Below are 7,026 nucleotides of genomic sequence, written 5' to 3'. Positions count from 1 at the left end.
CTTTTTCCCATTGTGTACTCATGGCTCCTTTATCATGTATTAATTGACCATATATGTGTGGGTTTACATCCAGGCTTCTATTCTGTTCCATAGATCTATGGGTCTGTTCTTGTGCCGGTATCATCCTGTTTTGATTACTGTGGCTTTGAAGCATAGCTTGAAGTCATGGCACATTATTTGCTCTAGTTCATTGAAAAATGTTAATATTTTCATAGGGATTGCATTGAATCTGTAGATTGCTTTAGGCAGAATAACCATTTGACAATATTAATTCTTCCTATCCATGAGCATGGGATATACTTCCTTGGTGTCCTCTTTAATTTCTCTCATGAGTGTCTTGTAGTTTTCAGAGTACAGGTTGTTCACTGCCTTGGTTAAGGTTTATTCTTAGGTATTTTATTCTTTTTGATGCAATTGTAAATGGAATTGTTTCTTGATATCTTTCTCCTATTTCATTGTTAGCATGTAGAAATGCAACAGATTGCTTTGTATTAATTTTGTATTCTGCAACTTTGCTGAATATAGTTAATTGGTTCTAATAGTTTTCTGGTAGAGTCTTTAGGGTTTTCTATGTATAATATCATGTCATTTGCAACTAGTGACAGTTTAACTTCTTCCTTACCAATTGGATTCCTTTTACAGTCTGTTTGTCTTGTCTGATTGCAGGGGGTAGGACCTCCAGTACTATGTTGAATAAAAGTGTTAAGAGTGGACATTTGTTTTGTTCCTGATCTTAGAGGAAAAGCTTCTAGCTTTTCGCGTTTGAGTATGTTAACTGTGGGTTTATCATATATGTGGCCTTTATTATGTTGAGGTATGTGTATCCTCTATGCCCATTTTGTTGAGAATTTTTACCATGAAGGATGTTGAATTTTGTCAAATGCTTTCTCAGCATCTACTGAGATGATCATGTGGTTTATATCCTTCCTTTTGTTAGTATGGTGTATCATATTGATTGACTTACACATACTGTACCATCATTGCATCCTTAGAATAAATCCCACTCGGTGGTGATGGATGATCCTTTTAATGTATTTTTTAGTTTGGTTTGCTAATATTTTGAGGATTTTTGCATCTAGTTTGATCAGGGATATTGGGCTAAAACTTTCTTTTTTCGTAGTGTCTTTTCCTGGTTTGGGTATTATAGTGATGCCGGCCTCATAGAATGAGTTTGGTAGGATTCCCTCTTCTTCTAGTTTTTGGAATATTCTAAGAAGGATGGGTATTAGCTCTTGTTTAAATGTTTGGTAGAATTCAGCTGTGAAGCTGTCTGGTAATGGTGTTCTGTTTTTTGGGAGTTTTCTTTATTACCAATTCAATTTCATTGCCAGTGATTGGTCTGCTCAGATTTTCTGTTTCTTCCTGGGTCAATCTTGGAAGCTTCTACTTTTCTAGGAATTTGTTCATTTCTTCAAGGTTGTCCAATTTATTGACATATAATTTTCCAGGGTATTCTCTAATAATTTTTATTTCTGCAGTATCCATTGTGATTATTCCTTCTTTATGATTCTGTTTATGTGTGTACATTTTTTTATTGATAAAAGTCTGGCTAGGGCTTATCTATTTTGTTTATTTTCTCTAAGAACCACCAGCTCTTGGTTTTGTTAATTTTTTCCATTTTATTCTTCTCTATATTAGTTTCTGCTTTGATCTTTATGTCCCTCCTGCTAACTTTGGGTTTCATTTGTTCTTTTTTAGTTTCTTTAATTGTGAGTTTAGGCTTTTTATATGGGATTGTAGTTGTTTCTTGAGGTAGGCCTGTATTGCTATGTATGTTCCTCTTGAAATGGCCTTTGCGGGGTCCCACGAATATTGGACTGTTGTATTTTTCTTTTCATTTGTCTCCATGCATTGCTTGATTTAATTTGGTCATTGATCCATTGATTATTTAGAAGCATGTTGTTTAGCCTCTACATATTTGTAGGTTTTTTTGTTTTCTTTATGTAATTTATTTCTACTTTCATATCACTGTGGTCTAAGAAGTGACTTGATACAATTTCAATCTTTTTGAATTTATTGAGGCTCTTTTTGTGGCCTAGTATGTGATCTACTCTGGAGAATGTTCCATGTACCCTTGAGAAAAATGTGTATCCTGCTGCTTTTGGGAGGAATTTTCTGTGGAAATCTGTGAAGTCTATCTTATCTAATGTATTGTTCAGTGCTGCTGTTTCTTATTTATTTTCTTTCTGGTTGATCTACTGATGTGAGTGATGTGTTAATGTCTCCTACAAACAATGTGTTACAATCTTTTTCCTCTTTAATTCTGTATTTGTTTTACATATTTAGGTGCTCCTATGTTGGAGGCATAAATTTTTGCTATTGTTATATCCTCTTCCTGGACTGACCCCTTTATCATTATGTAATGTCCTTTGTCTTTTGTTATTTGTTTTGAAATACATTTTGTCTAAGTTGTCTAAGTATTTTGTCTCCTGCATTTTTCTCCCTATTGTTTGCACAAAATATCTTCTTCCATCCCTTCATTTTTAGTCTGTGTACATCTTTGGGTGTGAAATGAGTCTCCTGTAGGCAGCATATAGGTGGGTCTTATTTTTCCATTCTGTCTTTTGATTGGTGCATTCAATCCATTTACATTTAAGGTAATTATTGATGGGTATGTATTTAATGCCATTTTATTGTTTTCTGTTTTTGTATTTCTTCTCTGTTCCTTTTTTCCTCTCTTACATTCTCCTTTTGATTTTGGTGGTTTTCTTTAGTGTTGTGGTTGGGTTTTACTTTTTATACTTTTTGTGTATCTATTATAGTCTTTAAGTTTGTGGTTACCAAAGATTCAAGGATAGCTTCCTGACTATATAATAGTCTATATTAAATTGCTGATTGTTCCATTTCAAACACAATCTAAAAGTACTTTTCTCCTTCTTCCTCCTCCACACTTCATATATTAGAAGTCATAACCTGCACTTTTTGTGTATTCCTTGAAGGATTTTGTGTATAGTTGGTTTTGCCACTTTGGTTTTGTTTTCATTTTGTACTTGCTTGGTAATTAATTGGTCTGTTACCTTTACTGTCAATTTTCACTGGTGAAAACTAGTTTTAGGAACATTTCCATCTATAGCAATCCCTTTAACATATAATGCTGGTTTAGTTACTATAAATTCTTTGAGCCTTTGTTTACACATAAATTGTTTAATCCATGCTTCAAGTTTGAATGGTAGTCTCATAGGGTAGAGGATTCTTAGTTGAAGGTCCTTCTGTTTCAATACATTAAATATTTCATGACACTCCCTTCTGTCTTGTAAGGTTTCTGCTGAGAAGTCTGCCAATAGCCTGATGGGGTTTCCTTTATAAGTGATCTTTTTTCTCTCTCTGGCTTTCAATACTCTCTCCTTATCCTTTGGTCATTTTAATTATTATGTCTTGGTGTTTTCTTCCTGGGATTCCTTTTGTTAGCTCTCTGCACTTCCATGACCTGAGTGTCTATTTCTTTCCTCAGATTGGGGAAGTTTCCAACAATTACTTCCTCAGAGACTTTCTATCTCTGACTGACTCTCTCTCCTCCTTCTTATATCCCTATTATGTGAAAAGTTTTGTCTGAATTGGTCACAGTCCTCTTTATCATTCTTTCATTCCTGGAGATCCTTTTTTCCCTCTGTGCCTCAGCTGCTGTTGTGTTCCTGTTCTCTAACTTCCATCTCATTGGTTGTCTCCTCTACTTGCAGCAATTGCTCATTCCCTCCATTGTATGTTTCATTTCAGTTACTGCATTCTTCAGCTCTTGTATCTCTGTTGAAGTCCATCATGAGATATCTAATACATTTCTGCAGATCAGTGAGCATATTTATTTTTACCTTGAAAACTATCAAGAAGATGGGTGATCTGTTTCATTTGGCCCTCTTTTTGATGTCTTATCCTGTAGTTTTGTTTTGGAACATACTCCTCTGCCTCCTCATTTTGTCAGGGTTTCTGTGTTTCTTCCTTTGTGTTACATGGATGTACTTTGTGAATCACTTTTTCTTTAATCATTGATAAGATTCTAAAAACCTGTTCTATTAATTTGAACTGCATAGAAATTACTTTGTATTGAAGCTGAAAAAAATTTTTTTAAAGAAAATTCAACACTGTAATTATGTATCTCACTCTTAATTATGAATAGATGTACAATTTGCAATGGCATTTCCTAGCTTCTGAGACTAGTAAAACATTCCTCCTTAAATAAAGGGACTTTATTTTTCCTTTTCTCATTATATGAATAATACGACATTTATAATTTAAAAGCAAATCAACATCTGTACTGATGAATTAATAAGGCAGTGTGACCTACCACAGTGTATTTGGGTATTTGTGCTTTATCTTCATATATTTCCTTATCTTTAAACATATGTTGAGAAAAACCACAAGATAATTGCTATTAAAGATACTTATTGATATTTAATTTTTTTCATACATATCTTAATATGTATGAAAATATTACAAAAAACTCCTATAATCTGATAGTAGAGACTGTTTACTTGAAAACATTCACTTCATACATTATATCAAGATGTACCATCCTCAATTATATAATCGGATTGCCAAATGCTTGAAGTACATTAAAAAAAAAAGTCAATCAGACCTTACAGCCTCTTACAGAGTTGCTAGCTGGCACCAAGATAACTGATTTATTTTACAATGAAAATTTGATAGTTTGAAGGCTAGTACTATGTAGAACATTTTCCAGAAGACTAAAGAGATGCTTCAGGTAAGAAGTAAGAAATGTATAGAACACAAGGATCAGAAGGGTTTTTTAACAAGAGTATCAATCATTCTTTTAAAATGCCTTTTCATATCAATTTCTTCTATTCCAACAGACTGTTGTGAGTCAGATATTTGAAAATATTTTAGAAACACTTCCTCAACCACTTCCAAGAGAGTAGCTTTCAGATGTTTCCTCAATCCCAGTGTTGCTTATATGAAGTAAATCTTACAAGGACTTACCACCAACCACACACTTCCTTGGGGCATGGACCATGTCTTACTCTTCTTTCCCCCAGTGCTTAGAAGTAGGCACTCTTCAACAAATGTTGAAACATTTGTTGTGAGTCAGATATTTGAAGTTAAAATGTCAATATGTCAACAAATAAACAGCTCTTTGGAGGACTGTGGGAAATCAAAACACTTTCAGTTTATACAAGTACTCATAAACACATGAAAATGTTCTAGTTTATCCTAAATGCCCCAGCCTTTATGACTGCTATAGAAGCAATTAAAAGGGAAACATTTCCTGAGTAGATTAAATAGTTTTAAAACTAAGAAATAGTTAACAAATTTTAAGAGGCAAGCTAAATATTAGCTATACTTAATCTTAATATATGATATATAGCAACCTAGTAATTAACAGTACCAACTAATTGTATTTATTTACAGCTTTTAGTATAATATGGCTCAATTAACTCACTGGTATATAAAACCTGAATTATACTAAATAACTGTTAAAGTAAAATAATATATCAAGGTAAGATCTGAAAACAAAACAATAGCTCTGCATCAGCTCTAGAGCATCAGCTCTCAATCTCTTTTCTGATGGGGTAAGTCCACCACACACTCCAATGGGTCAACCCGTATTCTGACGAAAATTTTCAAAAATTGAAAGGGAGATAAAATATTACAGAAACTCAGAAGTGATGCAAATCTCTGTGGCACATCAGTATTAGCTCCTCACACTGGCTGGTGGCAGACAGCGTCAGTGTAGGTTATGCATGCCATCTGCAACCCCATACCTTGCTCTCACACAAGGATACTTACCAGAATACAAGTGCATCAGTTAACAAAATGCTAACCTGAAATTTTGATTTGTCTTTAAAAGGTAAATTAATCACAAGCAAAATACAAACACTTTTTTGAGTAACAACTTGTGACACTTCACAAAAGATGGGAGAATATTAGTGTGTCAGGATGCCAGTGAACAATCACTGTTCTTAAATTTTATCACGGCTTTAGAAAATAAACTGTGTGCCTTAGAGGGTATGATTTACACAAGGAATTTAAAACTTGTAGTTGATAAATTTATTAAACTGATAATTAGGAAACTAATTCTGTTTATGTAAGCCAGAGGTCTGAGACATACCCAATTCTCAGCCAGAAGCCTTTATTGATCCCTCTCCTGTCTATAAAACATATACCAACAACTACTACTTGAGATTACAGATAAACAGAAGATCATGGAGGATCACATTCTAAAAGCTGATAAGAAGAGTTTGAAGACTGGCTTGCACAGGGGACTGTCTTAAGGCAGCAGGGTAGCTCTATCTCAGAGTGAAGTGAATGAAAAGTAAAAGAAAACTTAAGAGCTAGAACTCCCAGTGAGAACAAGCCACTGATGCATTATAATGGTCACCACCATTAGATGGCAATGCCATCTAAATCCCTTTCTCAAATGTTTTCATTCAGAGGTTTGACATTTTATCTTAGGTAAAGATCTGATTATGTAATGTAAGTCAGAGAGAAATAGGTCTAATTTTACTGTTACATAAAACACAGACTGGCAAACATTTTTATAAAAGGCCAGATAGTAAATATTTTAGGTTTTGTAAGTTACATAATTTGGTCTCTGATATTTTGTTTCCCTACAACTCTTCAAAAAGGTAAAGATTATTTTTAGCGCACTACCCATACAATATAAAATCAGGTTGCTTGCCAAATCAGACCATAGTTTGCAGACCTGATACAGAAGAAAATTCTCAACTGCTAACTCTCCCCCAAAATACCCTTCTCTTTCTGTCAACTCTACATAACTTCAGATAGAATAGGAATCAGAGATTCAAAGGACTGTAAAGATAAGTGATCTAATCTAACTTTCCAATCGGGGAGCTGAGGAGGGCTCAAGTGACCTGCTTACTGCACAGAAGCCAAATGCTCACTTTTCTCTTCTTTCCTTTCCATTTTTGGAATACACTAATATGAGGACTCCCTTTAAAATAAAGTGCTAGAGCTTTACTATATTCATAGTTTAAAATATTTGTTTTTACTAGATACTTTTTTCCACATTATTTTATTATTTTAGCATATTGAAGAAATTCACACCAAAAAAAG

The sequence above is a fragment of the Manis pentadactyla genome, chromosome 12, assembly GCF_030020395.1.
Source record: "Manis pentadactyla isolate mManPen7 chromosome 12, mManPen7.hap1, whole genome shotgun sequence".
Lineage (NCBI taxonomy): Eukaryota > Metazoa > Chordata > Mammalia > Pholidota > Manidae > Manis > Manis pentadactyla.
This window is presented reverse-complemented; position numbering follows the sequence as displayed.